General features: G+C 38.5%; 1 protein-coding gene across 2 annotated transcripts in view; it reads left to right on the top strand.

Moving 5' to 3' along the window:
- The window catches only part of SGK3 (serum/glucocorticoid regulated kinase family member 3), a 155,290-nt gene that overhangs the window by 26,680 nt on the left and 106,261 nt on the right, over positions 1 to 22,349 (top strand). Inside the window, exon 1 of one of the 2 annotated variants that reach the window (XM_074206867.1) lies at positions 21,221 to 21,313. The exons of the other annotated variant lie outside the window; for it this stretch is intronic. The gene's annotated coding sequence lies outside the window, so the exon portion shown is untranslated. Of the gene's footprint in view, positions 1 to 21,220; positions 21,314 to 22,349 lie in introns of those variants that run through there. 2 annotated transcript variants of the gene reach the window in all.

Here is a 22,349-nt window from a genome sequence, read left to right as displayed (position 1 = left end):
TTATCTGCCCCTCCATGACCTGAACCTTCTCAGCAGAACCAATTGATGGGCCAGTCCTTCCTCCCAAAAATTTCCCCACTTTCTCTTCTTCTTTTCTACCAGAATATGTCAGTCAGTATCTTTCCTAATTTCTCATCTCTCTTTGACTTCCAACTTTTGGTAGTAAAAAAAAAAATCTTGCAGTATCTCCTTCACTCTTGTCACCTCTCCCTACCCATTTCAAAAAATTATCACTAAAAATGTATTATTGGTGATTTGATAAGGGGGGATTGCCTAGGTGAAGGTTGAATTGAAGTTGTGTTACATAAATTTATAGTAAACCCAGCCAGAATTTCTGACTAATTTTTCTCCACCTTTGTACATTAGCATATGTAAAGGAACACAAGGTAGTGAATAATGGGAATGATCAAAAACTGAAATTTGGCAGGTGTGATGAGCAAAATGATAAGGGTGTTAGGAACTCAAGAGAAGAGTACAAAGTAGAGTTGAATTCATTCACCAAAGAGTCAAAATAGGGAAAAGAAGAGAATGTAGATTGTGCAAGAGAGATGGCCAGAGAGAGAATTGAGGGGTCAAGGAATTAGAGGTGATGGTGTGGAAGAAGGTCATGGTTTGGGTAAAGGGAAAACAGGGATTGGTGGAAAGCCAGGAGATTATGAGATTTTGGTTAGATAAAGATTTTTCTGAATTCTTGAATATGGAGGTAGTTAATTTGTAGCAAAATAAAAAGCATGACCATTTTTGCATGGGGGAGATGGGGTGGAGGAATAATGCATGGGAAGTGAGTAGGCCAAGGAAATGAATGGTCAAAATGTAAAGTCAAATGTGCATGTTTAAATCGCCTAGCATCAGGGTCAGAATTAGAGAGAAAAATAGTAAGACTGTCCCAAACTCTTTGAAGAAGAAAGGGGAATGACCTGGAGGTCTGTAAACAATTTTGACTGGGTGGTAAAAATAAACCTCAAAGAGTGATGGAGATGGGAGAGAATCTGAATATGGTCATGGAGAGCAAGGAGATTTCACTGCCTCAATCAGTGAGCTGAGACGAATAAATGAAGGTGTAGCCAGTACTGGAAGGGTGACCAGAGAGGACATGTCATCAGAGGGGAGCCAAAGTAATAGTGGATGATGATGTCTGTCCTTTATTTTTGAAGACCACAACATCAGGGATGTGATGCCATGACAAGTTTGTGAAATAGATTAGAGTGAGGGAAGTTGTACAGAGTCACTAGACTTTCTCCTCCAGAGCCATCTGGGTCCAGTGGCCAGATATAAATCAGGACGACTGGAGATAGCCCTGGATGTGAGGCAATAGCTAGTAGATAGAAGGAATGGGAGAAGAAAAGTTTTAGAACAAAGGGAAGTTTGTTTAGACATTCCATTGGAATGGGGGACAGTGTGTGTCCAACAAAAGGAAAGGGGAGGGTGTGTTTTGTTTGAACTTTGAGGAGAAAAGGTTGAGAGGGGTGAGACCAAGGAATCAGGTGGTGGGAATGGGAGATGGCTTTGGTTGTGTTGGGAATGACTCAGCATACCTACATTCATAAGAACATAGACTAACGCTGGAGAAGTTATGCTTTGCTAGGTGATCAGGGTTGTCTTTCCTTATTTGCTTCAACTTCAGCCACTCCTTCAGCTCCTTCACTTAGGCATGACTTTCTCTCCAATCACTCCCTTGGCTCCTTTCCTCCTAGAGAGAGATTCTCCTTTTAAACTGACCCAAGATAGTAGCAGTCTCCTACTTCCTAGTGCTAATCAGCCGATCACATCTACCCAAAGCTGTCTCGTTTTCCTGGAAAGACATGGGTCTAAGTTTTTCTTTTTGACCTTAGAAGTTGTTAAAAAAAAATGAACCATTAATTTTATTTCTATAGCTTGAGCAAGAGGAAATCACTCTGGCTAAGTCCCTCAACTGTAAATCTACCAAAAAGTTCCTTTGGCATTTTGGCTTCTCTTTGATGCATTTGTCCAAGGATACACAGAGATAGACAATACAGGGGTTAACTGTTGTATTTAAAAGGCAAAATAAAAAGGAAGACAAATTCTTAAGATGGAACTTAACCTAGCATGATAGGATTCCTCATCTTATACTCGTCCTCCCACAAGCCAGCTTAGGTTCATAAGGCAGTAAAAAAGCGTTTAAAACATTTAAAAACATTTATTATTTGTTAATCTGACTGGCAACATGCAAAGTACTGGGGATACAAAGAAAGACAAAAACATGATTGCTGTCCTTAAGTTCATATTCTAATATGGAAGACAACATGCAAATCATGTTTCTCTCACATTCTAATGTGGGAGACAATCACATAAACAAAACAGGTATGGTGAACATTCAAGGTAATTTCCAGAGGGAAAGCACAAGCAGTAGAGGGTGGGGTTGAGGATCCAGGAAAGGGTAAAGGTAAAAATTTTACTGAGTCTTAGGAAGTCAGGGAATCCAGGTGTTGGAAATGAGGATGAAGATCATTCTATGTCTACTGCAACCTCCTTGGTGCTTCCTTTCTTCTGGGTGAACTCTAGGTTCTAGTTAAGTAGCAGCCCCTCTACTCTGTGCCCTGGAAGTGAGCTCATTTCTCTCCTGAAAAGCTTCAGCTGCTCCACCATCTGTTAGGATGGGTAAGGGTCAGCTTAGCAGTCAAACACCTTGTAAATCACAGATTCAGGGTTTTTAGGGTTGTTACACAGATGTGGTAGGAGCAGTATCTTAACCCTTCCCTTCATTCAGATTAGGCTTGTTTTTTTCTTAAAAAGTATTGAGAATGACCCCCCCAAAAAAAATTTTGCTGACAAAGAGGACTGAGAGCTCAGTCTATTAACATCACTCCCTCATCTGTTTATGTTGTATACAGGAGAAGTTAGGGGGCTGTCAGATGTTTGCTAGACTGAGATGGGAGATTTGCTCAAGCTGAATCAACCCAAGAGGATTTAAATGCCTATCCTTGTTGAATATCCTTCTCTTGCTATGACTCAGTAGTTATGTTTTTGTTAACTCTTTAAAGTTTTATGGATGTTGCCCATTTAAATACATTGAAACTCCTCATGTCTAGTTGTAACTGGCCTTTATGTAATTCTAAGAGGAAAAATCAGTATGATTAAAACGTCCCTCCATTGATTCATTCAGCTTCATATTTTAGCATATACTGTTCTGTTTTGATTTATAGGATATAATTTTGTGAAGTCAAAAGCAAACTCAGGATATAACCCAATCAAATTGAGTCATCAAAGGGAGTCCCACAATTCCCTAAGATATGAAGTATTAATGTTAGGAAAAGACAGGTACAGTGTTAAATTGAGAAGTATGTTTTCCCAGTGGTAAGATGAGAAAACTGGAAGTATCTCTGATAAATATCTGTCTGATGGCCAGCATTTGCTGGTTCTTGTCCACTGTTATCATAGAAGACCAAAACAGCATCACTGTAAGACACAAGTTACAGTGTGTGTATGACTGTGACTGATCAGGCCAATGGGAGCTGGAGATGTTCTACCACAGTTTGAGCACTAATAGTTCATGTAAACACCTGAGATGTGTTCTCTAAACTTGTGAATCTCATTTTTCCTTTGAATTGCTTATAGAGCACAGAACCCTTTCTGTTGAGAGCACACCATGCTGGGCTGTCCTGTGCCAATATCTCCCATACTACACAATCAATTCCAAAATTCTTAAGAGAGGCCTTCAGAATGTCCCTATATCACTTCTTCTAACCCTCTCCCCCTACCTCTGGGAGGACTTGTCCTGTGTGAGTTTTCCATAAAATAGTCTTTTTAGCAAGTGTATGTTTGGCATTTGAACATCATGGCCAGCCTAACATAAGTGTACTCTTTGTACTATCATTTGAATGTTTGGCAGTTTAGCTTAAGAACAGATCTCAGTGTCTGATATCTCATCCTGCCAGATGATTTTCAGAATCTTCCTAAACAATTTAAATGGAAGCAGTTCAGTTTCCTGGGATGGCACTCATAGTCTGACCAGGTTTCACAGGCATGAAGCAATGAGGCAGCACAGTGACTCTCTGGACCTTCAGTTTGGTGGTCCTTCTAATCCTCTTCTCTCCTATACTTTCTTTTGGAGCCTTCTAAACATTGAGCTAGTTCTGGCAATGTATGGTTCAGCCTCATTATCACTGTGTACCTCCCTGGAAAGTACACTGCCAAGGTAAGTGAGATCATCCACAGTATTCAAAACTTCTCCATTTGCTGTAACCAGTGGTTCCACATATGGATGATATGGTGCTGGCTGATGGAGCTCCTATCTTTTCTTGGTGATAATTGTTAGCAAAAATTGTTCTCACTCAGCTTCAGAGTCTGCATTGCATATATGCAAACAAAAGTATGAACCAACACTCCTTCTGACATATGTAAGGAATAAACAAAGATATATAAAACCAAGAACTGTTCCCCCTTGGATAAGTGATCAGCAGAGATGATCAAACATTTATCAAAAGGATTGAAAATGATTAACAAACATGGTAAAATATTGCTCCCAAATCACTAAGAATAAAAGAAATGTAAAGCAAAGCAACCTCGAGGTTTTACCTCACTCTCAGTAAATTTGCAAAGACAAAAGATGGAAGTGGCTTTTGTTAAAGGGGTGTATAAAAATTAGTCACTGATGCAGTGTTGGAGTTGTGAGTTGGTCCAAGTATTCTGGAAAGCTATTTGGAATTATGCTAAGGAAGTGACTAAAATTTCCCTATTCTTTGATCTAAAGATTCCACTTCAAGACAATTACTCCAAGGAGGTCAAAGATAGAAGGAAAAAAAAAGGTCCCATAAATACAGTAAGATATTTATAGTAACAGAAGGAACTGGAGACAAAGTAGATGTTCATCAAATGAAGAATAATTTAATAAACTCTGACACATGAATGTAATAGAATATTATTGCTCCATAAGACATCCAGCTATAAGTTTCAGAGTAGTTGCTAATCTTCATTGGTGGAGGTAGTTTTCTCATTGGGAATTTATTGTACCAATGAAATCCCAGGAGCAGTACTCCCCCCTCCTCAAAAAACAAAAAAAGGAAAAAAGAAGAAAGAAGGAAAGAATTCAAATCAATCAGTCATTCAAGGATTTATAAAGTTCTTTCTGGGTTCCAACTACTGGACACAAAAGATAAGCATGGGGAGACTTATATGAACTGATGCCATATGAAGTAATCAGAACCAGGAAAACAATATATACGTAATAAAAAATGGAGAAAGTAACAACAGTAGCAATGACTGCAAAACTCCCAAAGTGCATGCTGAATAATTGTAACGGTCAGACTTGACCCTCACAAAAATATGAGAAAATGATCCTCTTGCTGTCTTTTGTAAAGATTGGGAAATATAATTGGAAAACATTGTTATGTCCTATGGATGCAATGGTTAGTTTTGCTGAACATTTCTTTCCCTCTCTCATTTTGGGGATATTCTTTCTTACAGAGGATGGCTTTCTAGGTGGAAGAGGGAGGAATATATTTGAAAAAAAAATGATAGAAAAATAAGAGATGTCAACAAAAAAGTATTATTTTTAAATGCAGGAATTGTACTAAATGATTTCTAAAATCCCAGTTCTGAAATAATCCCCTGCCAACCTCAAATCCATCAAAATCATGCTCATTATTCAAGGTCAAATTGAAATTCTACTTTCTTCATGAAGTCTTCCCTGATCATCCCAACTCAGTTACAATTTTCTTCCTTTGAATTTGATTTGCATTTACTGTCTTCATTGATATTTTGTTTTCCCCATTTATACTCTATGTTTTATATGTGTATATATATATATTATATGTACTCTAGACAATAATAATAGCATGATATTTATATAGTTTTTATGTAAATATATAATCCTAGAGAAATGGGATGAACATTTCCATACAAGTTCTTAACAGATTATCATCAATGTGGAAACTGTTTACCTCAAATTAAAGTCAATCCCTAGCTGAAGTTTCAACTGAAGGATGAGGTTTTGAATGCCATTAGGCTCCTTTCATGTGGCAAAGCACCTGGTGCTGATTCTATTTCAGCTGAGATTTACAAGGTGGGGGAGGAGTGCATCGCTCATACAAAAGTTGACAGAAATTCGGCATAAGGAGGTTATCCCCCAAGAATTCAAGGATGCCTCCATTTCTATAAAGGTAAAGGGAATAGAATGTCCTCTGACAATCACAGGGTTTTCTTTTTTTAGCTGGCAAGATTCTTACCAGAGTCTTCCTCATTGGGTTGATTCTGAGGGCCAGTGTGGCTTCAGAAAGGGTCAAGAAACAGTCAGTCTGATGTTTGACAACTCCAGGAAAAATTCTAGGAGCAGAAAGAGGTCTGTATATAACATTTGTAGATCTGACCAGGTCCTTTGCTACCATCAGTTAGGAGGATTTTTGGAAAATTATGTCAAAATATAGTTGCCTGGAAAAGTTCATCAGTATTGTAGATCAGTTTCATGACACCGTGCTTGCCTGGGTTCTGGATAGTGGACAACGCTTTTGAGAATTCCCAGTCAATGGAGTGACATAAGACTGTCTTTGCTCTCATGCTTTTTATTTTGTTTTTTTCATTTTCAACCAAGCTTTTAAAGTAAAAAAATAATAATTTCTCATCACTGTACATTATGACTGCATACTTCTGAATCAAAATTATACTTTCTGAATTTCTCTTATGACACTTAGAAGACACAAATTCCAGTGACTCTGGCCTGAATTCTAAATTTGGAGGGAAACAACTCTGCAACACAGAGTAGGGGCTGGTACAGGAGTGCAGTCCTGGGAGCCTTCTTCTCCCCACCTCCCCAGGAAATCTGAGATTCCCTCTTCCAGTTTTACATAAATAAAAGTTATCCCTACCCACCCCCCATGAGGTATTAATGAAATGGCTGAGCAGGAAGGGATAGACATGGTTTCTCCTCAGCACCTACTTCCACACAGACGAAACCGTTGTGCTGATCTCATTGTTATATGCCTGTGAAACCTGGACTGAATTGCTTCCATTTAAATTGTCTTAGAAAGAGTCTGAAGTTTACCTACCAGACACTGAGATCCTTTCTAGAGCTAAACTGCTTAGTATTCCAACATTACTACAGAGCGTGTGACTATATTGGGTTGGCCATGATGTCCAAATGCCAAACATCCACTTGCTAAAAAGACTATTCTGTGGAGAACTCACACAGGACAAGGGCTCACAGCAGGGTCAGAAGGAGTGATAATGGGACACCCTGAAGGTCTCTCTTAAGAACTTTAGAGTTGATTGTGCAGTATGGGAGACACTAGCACAGGACCACCCAGCATAGCATGCCCTCTCTAGGAGGAAGGCAGAATGGAAGCAGCTCAAAGGAAACATGACATCTGAAGTTTAGAGTACCCAATCTGGGGTAGAGCACTCCAAGCTCATGTTGTTCTGATCAACCACAGACACTCTTTAACTAGTGACGTCATACTAGCCTTCTTCAATAACCAAGGACAAGAACCAACCAGTTGTGTTGTAGGCACTCTGCTAAGTGCTTTACAATTGTTTTCTCAGTTGATCCTTGTGACAATTTAGGGAGGTAGGTGCTCTTTTTATTCCCATTTTACAAATGAGAAAACTGAGTCAAAAGAAGGTTAAATTACTTATCCAGGTCTTACTGACTCCAGACCCTTTGCTCTAACCCCTGAGTAACCTAGCTGCCAAGACTGGATCCCTGCCAGATACCCCTCTTTTCTCCTAGTAGATAATCAATAAGTTGGTTTTTATTGTGGTTGAGTTGATTCAGTCATGACTGCCACATTTGGGGCTTTCTTGGCAAAGATACTAGAGTGGTTTGCCATTTCCTTCTCCAGTTCATTTGCTGGGAAATTGAGGCAGATAGAGTTAAGTGATTTGCCTGGGGTCAAAAAGCTAGTGAGTGTCTAAGGTCAGACTCAGGATGAAGAGTGTTCCTGATTCCAAGCCCAGAGTGCTTATCCACTGTGCTACCTAGCTGCCTGATTAATAGATATGTTGATTGCTAGTTGCCATACAAAAGATATTAGCATTGTATGACTAAACTCAGAAGCTAACTTTTCTGCTTACTGGAATTGTGAAACTTTAAGGGTATTATTTTTTAATTAGCAAAATCTATAATTTAACAATAGCTAATATTTATACAGCACTTACTAAGAACTAGACATTGTGCCTAGCTAATAAATACCTATTTCCCCATGTATAAGGTGCACCTTAATTTTGGGGTCCAAAATTTGAAAAAAAAGTATTATATAGTTATTGAACTCAAGTTTTATTCATCATAAAATTCATACAGCTCTTCATTACTGTCAAAAACTCCCATCCATTGGGTTGTCCTCATTTTCATTTGATGACAAATCACTGTCTCAGGAAAGTCTCTGATGCTCTTCTGCCTAGGCCCTGGTCTGGGGTTGACCACAAGCACTTCCTGGCAAGTGGACACATGCTTAGTCTATTCCATTTCATGAACCTGAAGCACCAATTGTGTCCTCCTTTGAAATCACACATCTTTTTTCATCAACAATTCTTCTTGCCTCCTGCTGAACCATCCCTGTGGACACAGGAATTCCTCTTGGTCTTTGCTCTTCAATCCATCTCTTCTATTCCCTCTCTAGATCAGACCATTTGGCTGACTTGCCTCTCATGGCCTTTTCCTGCAGGGGTGTTTTCGGTAGGGTTTCTTCTTCCCATAGCTAGTCTCAGATCGTTTTCTCAGTTGGAGGACCAAACTGATGTTCAGCAGCATGATTTCCATTCATTTTTGATCTTTGAATTTGAATTCAACACTGAACGAAAATCTTTTCTGAGACATTTCTGGGCAGAACGTGGCAAAAAGTAACCTAATATACTGGTAATAAATGTGAAACAATGAGCGCAAAGACAACAAGCCCAAAAAAGCAGAAAATGCAAGTAAAAAAAATCTACAACCACTGAATAAGATGCTCCCAGTTTTTAGACCCCAAATTTTTCAAAAAATGGTGAATCTTACATATGGGGAAATATGGTAACAATGATTATTTCATTTAATCCTCCTACCAACCATAACGGGTACACCATCATTTGCTTCATTCTAGTGTACACATAGAAAATATTTGTATTAATGCTATACCATCAGAAAGTCTTTGGATCATAAAGTGACCTCAGAGACCATCTAGTTACAAAGGCAGAGACAGAATTTGAATCCTGCTCCACTGACTATAGAATGTGGGGTTTTTTCTGATGTATGACACAAGACATATCACATCATTTCCAATATGATTGTTTTTAGTATAAATTTGACCACTCTGTTTCACAACATGACAAATTTAGACATGTATTTTATATGATTACACACATATAACATATCAAATTGCTTACCATCTTAGGCAGGGGAAAGAAAGAGAAAATTTGGAACTCAAATTTTTATTTAAAAAAATCAATGTTAAAAATTTTCTTTACATGTAATTGAAAAATAAAATATTATTTAAAATAAATCTGACAAGACTGTTCATTCTAGGATTTTGTTCCTATTTTTTCCCAATATAATTCACCTCATAATTTTGAAGTACTAGCCTTTATTTTCTGAGATATCTTTTCTTTGCACCACTGACTAGTGGGCTACCCTTCCGATCTTAGCAACAATATTGTCATGTACTGGAAAAAAAAAATTGGACGTGGAATCAGAAAAAACTAGGCTCTGGGAAGGAGAGGAAGGGAATAAATTCAGGCCTTATGCTGGGTGCTTTACACATATTATCTCCTTTGGAGATAACAACCCTGAAAGATAAGTGCTGTTATTATCCCCATTTTATAGTTGAGGAAACTGAGATCTTAAGTGACTTACCCAGGGTCAATAAAGGAGTATTCTCAAACCTCAGTTTCTGTATATATAAAACAGGTCGGTTATTATTAGTATTTTCTTTTTACTTCCTAAATTTCTCCACTTAAATCTGTACACTTGAAATTTATATCCCTATCCTATGTTTCTAGTCCACAGGGATATTGAGACCTTACTTTATTTTTTCAATTAGATGCAAAGAGTTTTCATTTTTGAGTTCCACATTTTTCTACCATAGACCCTTGCCTCCTCCCTCCCTATGACAGGCAGTAATCGGATACAGGTTATGCATGTATAATCATATTTAACATATTTCCATATTAATCATGTTGTGAATGAAGCATCAGAACTAAAGGGGGAAAACATCACAAGAAGAAAAAGAAAACCATAAAACAAGTTTTAAAAACTGTAAACAGGACAACTGGGTAGCAAAATGGATAGAGCATCTTTGGCCTCAGACACTTGAGATTTACTTGTGTGGCTGTGGGCAAGTCACTTAGTCCCATTGCCTCTCAAAAACAAAATAAATCAAAAAAAGTGAAAAATAGAATGCTTTGCTCTTCATTCAGATTCCATAGGTTTTTTTTCTCTGCATGTGGGTAGCATTTTCCCTAACAAGTCTTTTAGTATCCTTTACTCTTAACCATTTCAAAAACGTAATTCTTCTAGCTGAAAGGGGTTTTAGAGATTATCTAGTCTAGTTCCATTTAGGGGTTTCTCAACAATGCTCCAGGGGATTCATGTATGAAAACGCTTTAATGACACCTTAAGCAATAAATAATTGCAGAATATTATAAGTAGTAAATTGAATTATCATGAGGGTTCACAATACATTTTTTTGTTGTTGTTGCAATGGGGAGTTGCCAGACAAAAAAATTGGGAATTACTGATCTAATTTGCTATCCTCCTCTCAAAGATGAAGAAATTAAGACTCAGAAAATTAAATAAACTCTATTCAGTGGCAGGAACTAGAACTCATATCTCTTGACTCTCAGTTCCATATTCCTTTGACTGTTCTCATTCTGTTTCCCACAAAAACAGTATATAGCTATATGGAAAATAAAGTAATAATGAAATGTTTTTATCAATAGCGTTTAGGCCCCTTTGAATGCTTAAAAACATTACAAAGGATCCAACATATTACTAGTGTTGTTATTTTTTAAAATACAAAGAACCCAAACTACTTTTTTTCTCCCTCTTTTCTTTCTTCTGAGGATGCTAAATGGTGTGGTGGAGATAAGAATAACTTTAAAGCAAGATTTAATTCCTGCCTCTAACAACTCATATGTACTACATGACCATAGACAAGTTATTTAACTTCTCAGTGCCTCCAAGCAACTCTTTTTTAAAATAAAATGTATTTTTCCCCAATTACATGTTAAAAACTATTTTTAACATTGATATTTTATAATTTTGAATTCCAAATTCTCTCCCTTCCTCCCTGTTTTGCCCCTCCCTAAGATGGGAAGCAATCTGATATAGGTTATACATGGGAAATAAGGGAAAACATTTCTATATTAGACACATGTGAAAGAAACACCGATTAAAAAAGATACACCTAAAACTGATACTTTATTGTCTGATTTTGCTATCTCTTATACTTTATGTTTCTTCCTTAAGGATATGATTTCTCTCTCATCACATTCAATTTGGATCAATGTATACCATGGAAACAATGTAAAGACTGGCAAATTGCCTTCTGTGGGGGGTGGGGGTGGGGAGGGAAGTAAGATTAGGGGAAAAATTGAAAAACTCAAAATAAATAAAATCTTTTAAAAAATACACCATAAAAATAAAGTGAAAAATAGTATGCTTTGATCTACATTTTGCCACCATTAGTTCTTTCTCTGGACATATAAATATATAACACACACACACTAGTATTTTTCATGATGAATCTTTCAGAATTGTTTTGGATCATTATATATATGTCATTGTCAGGTGATCATTGTATAGATATTGCTATTATTGTGTACAATGTTCTCCTGGTTCTGCTCAAATCATTTTGTACCAGTTCATTTTTATTCCATTACAATCATCAACTACAATTGATTCCCATTTGAGGGACATCACCTCAATTTCCAATTCTTTACCACCACAATAAAAGCTATTATAAATATGTTTGTAAAATAAATCCTTTCCCCTTTTCCAGATCTCTTTGGTATACCCAGGCAACTCTCTAAGACCAAGTTCCAGGGGAAATAGTCTACCCCACTGATGGAACAGTTTCCCCTTAAGGAGCTCACTATACTAATGGAATCACAGGTCTAGACCCAAAACAAATCCCACATTTATCTTATTTTCTTAGTGTTTGAATATTTATTATAACCTGAAGTTTAGTTATTTATTTGTTTATTTATTATAAACTGAAGTTTTACCTCCTCTAACAAAACCAGAAAGTAACCAGGAAAATAAGACACTATTCTGGTTTGGAAATTATAAGACCTGAGATATTGTTTTCACTCTTTCTTTTGTAAAGCAAGTACTATTTATAAAAATCCAAACTTTGAAATCTATAATTTAGAAGGCATTATTAATCGAATTACAGAAATAGATTTTAATAAAATGATTACTACAGAATTAAAACAACTCTTCCAATGTATTTAAAATCTGATTCTGCATTTAATTTTCTTAGCTTAACTTTCCTAAGCACAATTTGTTTTTTATCACTCATGGTATGAAATGAACTGAGCATCTTCAGAGAACATCAAGAAAGATTTCCTGCTATATTGTATATCCAGATCTATAATCCAGCAAATCACTCTCTGGACCTCAATTTCTTAGACTTGGTTTTCTTCAGAGTCCTGAGGAAAGAGAAAAATGGAGAAGGAAAGACAATCTGGTGACTCACATTTCATTAGGATATACTCAAGAAGGCTCCAGTAATAAGTGGGGTAAGAGATTTTAAAGGCTCCGAAAGGATGAGGATGGTTCAGAACTTTTTCAACAGACCAGCTCTCTAAGAATTCATTTATCATGCCTAATATGATATTTACATGTAATGAATATGTCAAAATCCAACAAACAGTTAAGTTTTGAATTTTCAGATAATCAAGAAGCATAAAAAAAAGAAGAAAAAGATGAGGTTCCATTTGAAATTAAAGGATTATAAAGTTGGGAAGGGGCTCTTATTTAACACAAGATAATTTTACAAATTATTCATAGAGATTTTCTAATTAACACCATATTCAATTAAATGACTCTAATTTTCTAAGCTCCCAAGACATCCCTTGGAACGCTCTTTATTTTCTTATTTACTCAGATCTGAATAAACTAATGTGGGTCCTCCTTCTTTGGATTTACACAGATTTGAGTTATATTATTGGGACTCTTGAGTGGTAACATGTGTTCCTTGGTTAGAATGATAGTCTGAAATCTGAGTAATTATGAAATTAATTTAAATGTAGGTTTTCCTTTGCTTATCATACTACCAATCTCAGGCAAAAACAAAGCAAAACAAAAAACACCTTAGCAACAAAACAGCAAACATAGGACTGGGACAAAAATGAATATTAAAATAACAAAAAGAATAATGGCTACATTTCTGAATGAGTACAATGTCCTTTCACTCCCTCACAGGATAGTTTGGGATTCAAGTTTTTCTAAACTCAAAACCTTAGTAGTGAATGTCTAGCTAGGAGATACTCCTGGATGGTCCCAGAGCTAGCTCTCTGTGTAGTCTATAACTCATAATAATCTCCCTCCAGATTGTGCCATTTCCATATGGGTATAAGCAAAAAAAAGGAGGACAGTGCAAGGGAAGGAACTGTACATAGGCCTGCTGTACCCCCAATACACAGGGACATAGTAACAGTAAGCCAATCTTCTTACGGTTTTTTTAAAAAACATTCCATGCTCATTCTTCTCATATTTCCAAAAAACATTGCAGGCTCATTCTAGCTTCTGAGCCATTGTTTCCCTTCACCCAAAATGCTCTCCCTACCTGACTGCCTATTGAAATCAAAAGTTCAAATGAAGTCTCATGTCGCCCATGAATCTTTAGACTTCTTGGACCCACAATATTTAAGGGTACCATTAAGAATGGTGAGTGGAGGGATGGGGCTATCAATTGACTTGTCATTTCTAGATCAAACTCCCTAGACAATAATACCCTACATGCATTGGCTTAAGCTAATAAAATATAATCTTGAGGGCAGTGCAACTAACTTATTTAGATTTGAATCTAAAGCACTTCCAATACTATCAGACTCAAAATTTTAATAAGTATTTTTTTCATTCATTCATTCATTCATTCATCTCCTTCCCTTCACTAAACTACTATAATACTGTATGTAATGATTCACTATCATTTTGGCACAATAATAAACATTAAGATATTATCTAAGTTTTGTGTGTATATTTATTATCTTGCCAAGTGAATTAGAAATTCCTTAAAGGCAAGGACCTCTTATTTCTTTTATGTACCCCCAGTAGTCCAGTAGAGCCAGTTAGCAATTTTATAGGCTTTAAGATTTACAAAGTGCTTTATATGTATCTCACTTGATCTGTGCTGTTGTTGTTTGTTCTTGAAGAAGACTTTGATATCAGGGAGGTGATGCCATAACAAGCACATAAATTGGTTTATGAGTGAGGGGGTACCCTGCTAAGTCATCAGCCTCACTTTTTCCTCCAAAGATATCTGGGTCCAATGGCCAGATATGAATCAGAGAGTCCATAAGTTTGATCAAATTGCCAAAAGGTTCCATGACACAGAATGGTTAAAAATCCTTGATTTAAATCATCAAGCATGGAATTTAAGTATTATATTTGCTTAAGTAAAATCAAAAGGACTGGATTCCTTTTCTTTCTCTTCCTTCCCCTCCCCTTTGTGATAGAATATCATCTCTATATAATTATTATTCTGTTTGTGCAAGGAAAGAACTTCATGAGTTGCATATTCTACCGGAATATCTAGTATTATAAATCATTCCTGCTGTCTGATTACAAAGGAGGAGAGCTTGAATGTTTTAAAATTAGGTAACAACTGACTGAAAGTCAAATATTAAGATATGCATTGTTATGAACCAAGGAACGAATGCTGAACCCTGTGACCCAAAGTAAAAAAGAATTATACGTATGTATGACGAAGATAGCAAGTTCATATCCTGAACAAACAAGGTATGATTACATTTGTAATCTCTCAAGCTGTATATTAATGGAGCTTGAAGTAGGTAGTATTCTTTTTTTTAAATAGGTAGTATTCTAAATGGAATAAGATTAACTCAATAAACAATTACTTAACATACCATAAAAATCTTTTTTTTTTTGCATTATAAAATCCAAAGACTGCATTGGTTTTGTTTGTGCAAAATCTTTTTAATTCTATATATTCCAAATTACTACCATGATTAGCTTTATCCTTTGTTCAATCATGAATGCTTCCCTTATTATATATAAGGTTGAAAGTTAATTTCTTTCTTGTTCTTGTAACTTGCCGATGATGTCTCTTTATATCTAAGTCATATAATAATTACCTAGCTGTATGGCCTTGGGCAAGCCACTTAACCCCATTGCCTCACAAAAAAGTAAAAAAACAAACAAACAAACAAAAAAAACTATATCTAAGTCATATATCCAATTGAAGTTTACTTTGCTATATTGTGTGAAATGTTAGTCTTTACCTAATTCCTGCTAGTCTGCTTTTTTAGATTTTCCAGTAATTTTTTTGTAGAATAGTGAGTTCTTATTTCAGTAGCTGGGATGTTTGAATTAAATCATTAATACTTTGTTTTGGGGCAGCTAGGTGAGGTGACACAGTGGATAGAGCACTGACCCTGGAGTCAGGAGTACCTGAGTTCAAATCCAGCCTTAATAATTACCTAGCTGTGTGGCCTTGGGCAAGCCATTTAACCTCATCATTGCCTTGCAAAAAACCTTTAAAAAAAAGGTAAAATACTTTGTTTTGTAGTTTGAGATCTGATACAGCTAAGCTCACCTTCCTATCTCTTAAAAGTTTTTTCCTTAAGACTTTTGACTTTCTGTTCTTCCAGATGAATTGTAATATTATTTTTTCTAGTTATATAAAATAATCCTTTAGTATAGTGTGGCATGACACTAATAAATTATTTTAAATTATTATAATTTTTATAGGCATGACCTACCTATAAGCAATTAATGCTTTCTGATAATTAGGGGTTGTCTTTATTTCTGTAAAGAGTATTTTTATATTTGTATTCATATATCTCCTGGGTGTGTCTTGGTAGATAAGACTCTTAAATAAGTAGTTATTTTGTTTGTTTTGTTTTGTTTTTTTTAGTTTTTGTAAGGCAAATGGGGTTAAGTGACTTGCCCAAGGCCACACAGCTAGGAAATTATTAAGTGTCTGAGGTCCAGTTTGAACTCAGGTACTCCTGACTCCAGGGTCAGTGCTCTATTCACTGTGCCACCTAGCCACCCTAAGTAGTTATTTTGAATGGAATTTTTCTTTAAATCTCTTGCTGCTAGATTTTGTTGGGAATAAACAGGGATACTGATGATTTATGTGAATTTATTTTATATTCTGGAATTATATTGAATTTATAAATTGTTTCAGTTAATATTCTAGTTGATCTTTTGGGGGTTTTTTAGATGGAACATGCATGATATCTGCAAAGTGATAGTTTTGTTTCTTCTTTGCCTATGTCAAATGCCAATAACAAACTTCAATGTTAAATAATAATATCTGGAATGGTATGTAGAAAATTGAGGGAAATACAACATACTTTCAAGAGATGATGAAAACTTGTTGAATGAAACAAAGAGAAACAGTGTGATTGCTGTTTTTTTTTCCTATCTGTAGGTATATTGTTCATGACATCATAGATTAGAATTAGAAAGGACTTTAAAGATCATTAAAATCAATCTTTTCACTTTACAGATAAGGCTGAGATAGGTTAAGTGGTTTGTAAGGTGTCATTTAGTTGCTCAGTCTTGTCTGACTCTTCCTGACCCCATTTGGGGTTTTCTTGGCAAAGATAGGGGAGATAGGAAACCAAGGCAAACAGTGTTAACTGACTTGTCCAGGGTCATACAATTAGTAAGTGTCTGAGGCCAAATTTGAACTCAGACAGAAAAGTCTTGCTGTCTCCAGATCCAGTGCTTTATCCTTTGGGTCATCTAGCTGTCCTGCCCAGAATCATATTGGTTACTTAATACTTGAATATGGCAGAATTTGAACTTGGGTCTTCCCAATTACCACTAAGATATATGAAAGAATATTTGGAATTCAGAAAAATCATTGTAAATTATCGTAATAATTAGTGTTAAAGTTGCTAGTGAGCCAGCCTAGAAGCTGAGAAGACTTAAGGTTAAGTCCAGTCTTTGACTGATCCTGAAAGTGTGACCCAGAGCACCACTTGAGCTCTTCAAGTGCTGGGCTCCCCATATTGCAGAGGTAGAGGGAGTTTCCAAATCTTAGCTTAATGAACTGTCCTTTTCTTTAAGAATAGCTAGACTTTTTTTTTTTTTTGAGGCAATCAGGGTTAAGTGACTTGCTGGAGGTCACATAACTAGTAAGTATCTGAGGTAGGATTTGAACTCAGATCCTCCTGACTCCAGGGTCTTTGTGCTGCCTACTTTGACACTCTTAAGTGTCACACACTAGTAACACTCTTAAGAATATTTTAGAATTTAATAACTTGTTAAATATATATTACTGGAAAATCTGATTACAATATTTTAGGGACATCTTTCAGTTGACTTTCAATTCAACAAATATTTTTAAGTACCTTTAGGACACCATTCTAAAGACAAGTGAGTTTTCTTGCCAAAGTTTTGCCCTTGGGTAGCTTACAGTTTAGTGGGGAAGATGAAATATATATACAAATAATTCTAATATAATAACTATAATTTGTATCACTATTGCTTACCATTTTCTTCCATCTAAATTACTCATTATTTATGGGATTCTGTGATTACTCCCTGGTTGCTTCATATTCACCTTTTTTCAGTCAGATTTACCTCTAAAAGTCTGTCTTTTGTCTTTCTTAGTGACTTACTGACTGTGCCCTATTTTTTATCACAGAGCTAGTGTCAGATTCCATATCTGTGATCTATTTAATAAGCTGTCATTTTTCCTCTTAGAAATTCAAACGTAGAAATGTTTTGTTATTTTGCATTTATATCTAAACATATTTCTTTTCAGTGTTAATATCTTAATATTAGAATGTAAAGGACAGTCACTTGAGGACAGCAACTGTTTTTGACTTTTTCTTTGAACTCCCAACTCTTAACAGAATCTGGTCCATTGGAAATGCTTAATAACTGATTGTGGTTTAGTTCACTATCAGAATGTTATCATTTTCCATTCACATGTTTTATAAATAAATTGGAACCTAGAAGACTTTGAATGTGCTGTCATTTATCATACATGTAATCATGTATAAATCACTTAAGCTCTAGAAGATCAAGATAGTTATTGTGTTTTTTTTATTTTTCCAGTGTTATGAGGATCAAATGAGATTAGGCATATAAAAGTGTTTTGTAAACTGATAAGTATTATACAAATTTAAAGTGTTTTTTTATTGCATACTAGGGTCCATTTCCTTGTTCTTTGTTTCAGTGGGATACAACTCTGAATGACACCATTTGGGATTTTCTTGACAAAGATACTGGAGTGGTTTGCCATTTCCTTCTCCAGCTCATTTTACAGATGAGGCAAAAGGGTTAAGTGACTTGCTCAGAGTCAGACAGCTAATGTCTGAGGCTATATTTGAATTCAAATAGGTGAGACTTCTTGATTTCAAGTCCAGTGCTCAATGCACTTTGCCACCTAACTTGCCCAAATTTCCTCCCTTCCTTCGCCTTCCCAAAAAACTTCCAGACAAACCAACCAACCACAGCTCCAATTTTTAGATGAGAAGTAGTGAGGATGGGAGTGGGGGGGGGGGGGCTGAGAAGAATATCAATTTATGATACAGAAATTCATTTTATATTTATATGCCCATTTCCAGGACTTCTATTCTGTAAAATGACAAATGCCTAGGTCTAATAAAAATACTTTGTGTAGCACTTGGTAGTTTATAGGGTGTTTTAACATACAATATAATTTGAAACTTAAAAATAACTCTGTAAGAGAGATGGGACAGGTGGATATGTTTATGCTATTGCTGCTACTGTTTTTGCAGATGAGGAGCCTGAAACTCAAGATATTAAGTGACTTATTTGTCCAAGATCACTTAGCTGCTAAGTAGGGAGTCAGAAGATTTTATCAGAAAGGGACCTTATAATCTAAACCATTGGTGTCAAATAGAAATGGGGACCACTCATAAAGATCCCTATATTGGCCACATATTGGCTTAGTTTTAAAATGTAATATTATCTGTGTTATTGTATTTTTTTATTTTGCTTAATATTTCCCAATTATATTTTAATTTGATTCAGGAGCACTTGAAATGGCTGTAAGCCCTTGGTGGTTTTCATGTTTGATATCTCTGATTTAAACCAATTCCTCAGTTTAGACAGGAGGAAGCAAAAGCCCAGGTGGTTAAACATTGAGGCCAAGGTGGCAGGGCTGAAATGAGAGACCAAGTTTAGCTCTCTCTCTCTCTCTCTCTCTTCAGTCATGTGAAAGAGGGATTTGATTTTTATTTTGACTAGCAACAGAGAGAAAAGCTGAAAGTAATGGATGGTAGTGGCAAAGAGGTGTTTTAAGGTCTGATACTGAAGAAAGCTTTCTAAAAATTAGAGCTATTTATGACAGCCTGAACTGCCTTGAGAAGCAGCAGGTTCCTCCCTCCCCCCATTCAAGGTCTTTAAAAATTATTAGAGGTCTTCAAAGTAAAAGCAAAATGACCATTTCAGAAGATAATTTTGTTCAAGAATGGTTTGGGACTAAAGGCTCTCAGAGTTCACATTCTAATTTTTTTCTTTCCCAGGTGTTAGTTCATCACCCTCTTTCCATTTAATTCACCCTTTCCATTATATTGTAATAGTTCTTTGGTCTTTCTTGTGGTTAGGGTTTTGAGAGATGGTTTCATGAAAACCTTTAATATAGTTCAATCGTTTTTATCTCTTTGTAAACCCATTAGGAGTTTTCTTGGCAAAGATACTTGATGGTTTGCCATTTCCTTCTCCAGCTCATTTTCCAGATGAGGAAATTGAGGCCAACAGACTCAAGGGACTTGCCCAAGGTCTCTAGTGTGTAAGGCTGAATTTTAATACAGGAAGTTGAGTCTTCTCCTGCTCTAGTGTTCTATCCACCTACCCCATCTGATCGCCTCCCAAGAGATGTAGGGAGAGGCTCTCAAGTCAAAGGGAAAGTTCATTGGTGTGTCTACTAAATGGGGCTCTATTTATAAGATATCTTGCTCACACAAGATATTTCACTCCTTTATACCAGTTATCTCTAGGTATAGTTAATTGTAAGAATGTCCTAAAATTACCTTACAATACTAATGATATTATAGGATCCCTTTTAAAGTGATGAGATTCAGAATCAATTATTTACTCTGGTATTTTTTTTTTAAACCTTGGGGTTTGTGGTCTGGTTCAGTTTACTGAAAACTTACCTGAATTAGCTAGGGGAAAGTCCCACTACCTCATTTATATAACTCTATTAAGCATGAAGAAGTCATTATTTTGAATGAAGCAAGGAAGAGAGGGATATTTTTAAAAGCTGAAAATGAGGGCTAATGCTGGCAAAAATCCTTTACTTTTACAAGCCCTTTGCAAACTTAAAGCGTTATAGAAATGTTAGGTGCTGTTATTATTAAGGATTTTATATGACTTCGAGTCCCAACTAAAAATCCCACCTCTCACAGGGAGCCTTTCCCACCCTGCTCCATTCCAGCGGCTTCAGCTTGTCAGCTGTGCTCTATTTACCTTGTATGCGGCTCGCTTTGCGTGCATTCGTGCGCACGTCCTCCCCCCATTAGACCGGGAGCTTCCTGAGGACACGGAACGTCTTTGCTTCTTTTTGCACCCCAATGCTCCGCCCATAGTGAACACTGACTCCATGTGTACCGAGTAGAACTGTTAACGTAACTGTCCCATTTGTTTTTGGCAAGGCAGTGGGGTTGAGTGACTCGCCTAAGGCCACACAGCAGGTCCCCGACTCCGTCCAGGGCGCCTCCGAGCCGCCCCACGCCGGGCAGTGCACTCCCCCCGGGCCCTCGAGGCGTCCCAAACCCTAGGTCTTTGGTCGCTGTCTCCGAGGGGCTGGCAGCTGCTGGGAGGCAGCCCCCCGCGGCAGCCCCCGGCCTTAGCCCGGCCACGTGGAAGGCGCGGAAGGGTGCCTGCGGGCTGGCTGGCCCGCCTCCCGGGACTCTCTCCCTTTTGCCCCTCGGCGCGCCCCTCCCCCCGCCCCGCTGGGTGTCCCCTGCCGGGGGCCCCTCTCTGGGCCGGGCTGCGGGGGAGGGGAAGGGAAGGAGGGGCGGGGACACGGCCCCACGGGGCGGGGATTGGCTCGGGCCGCGCGGCGGGGCGGGCCCCTCGCCGGGCCCCGCCCCGCCCGGATGGGGAGGCCGGCCCGAGGGCCGCTGGGGGCGCAGGGCGCTCGGCGGGAGCGCGGTTGGGCCGAGGAGCTCCGGGCGGGGCGGGAGCTGCCGTCGCGGGCGCCCGCAGGTACGTGTCCGGAGCCGGTCCGGAGAGGCCGGGCCCGCCGCGGAGCCTCCCTGGCAGGCGGGGCCGGGGGGGGTCCCGAGGAGGGACGGGGCTACAGGTGGCAGCGGCCCCGCGCCGGAGCGCAGCGCGGAGGGAGGCGAGGCGCCCCGGGACGGCCCGGCGGAGCCCGGGGCGGGGTCTGCGGCCCCTGCGGCCCCCGGCTCGGGGGAGGGAGGCGCGGGCGGGCAGCCTCTCCCTGAGGAGGCGCCCCGGGCTCCGCTCCGCCGGCAGTCCCGGCGCAGGGCCGCCTGGCCCGTGCGGAACTGAGAGTGACCCGGCGCCCCTAGAGCCTTCTCCCTAGACGGCCCCGGCTCCCCTGCTGCTTCAGTCCAAGTTTGCCTCGGTCCGGCTGTTCCTCCCGGGGCAGCCCGAAGCCAGCAAGCCCCGGACCACGCGGGCTGCACGGCCGTGGGCCCGCCACGGAGCCCGGCGCTGCCTCAGTTTCCTCACCTGTCAGCTGAGGAGGAGGATGCCGCTCACCTCAGGGAGGTGGCGAGGAGGAGATGAGATCTCCAAGGCGCTGTGCAAGCGTTACTAGGTGTTACGCAGCGTAAATGATGTACACGTGCATGCATAGACATTTCTGTCCGCATATACTACATGTTGTAACTGTTGCAAACAAAGATTACTGTGTAGCTTAAAGAAGTGGAGAGAAGAGGGCTTCTGCGTCTGCCGGATCCAGTGGGGAGGAGGAAGCTTAATGAGAGTGACAGCACTCTGGTCCTCGCTGCTCACCTAGCTGGTGATTCGGAAATGCAGAAAAAGACCTGTGCAGAATTTGCCATACCCCATCTCCAGACAAAAATTGATTCATTCTGTTATTCCTAGCTTATAGAGAGATGGATATTTTATTCTTTTTTTAAAAAGATAATTGAAAGGAACCTTGTTTTGGAAGTGTCACCTTGACAGACTTGATACACGTTTGTGTGAGCATGCAAGATCTCCTCCCCCTTGCCCATTGACTAAAAAGCAAGGATAACAAAATCTATTACTTACT

This window comes from Macrotis lagotis, chromosome X (genome assembly GCF_037893015.1).
Source record: "Macrotis lagotis isolate mMagLag1 chromosome X, bilby.v1.9.chrom.fasta, whole genome shotgun sequence".
Lineage (NCBI taxonomy): Eukaryota > Metazoa > Chordata > Mammalia > Peramelemorphia > Peramelidae > Macrotis > Macrotis lagotis.
This window is presented reverse-complemented; position numbering and strand designations above follow the sequence as displayed.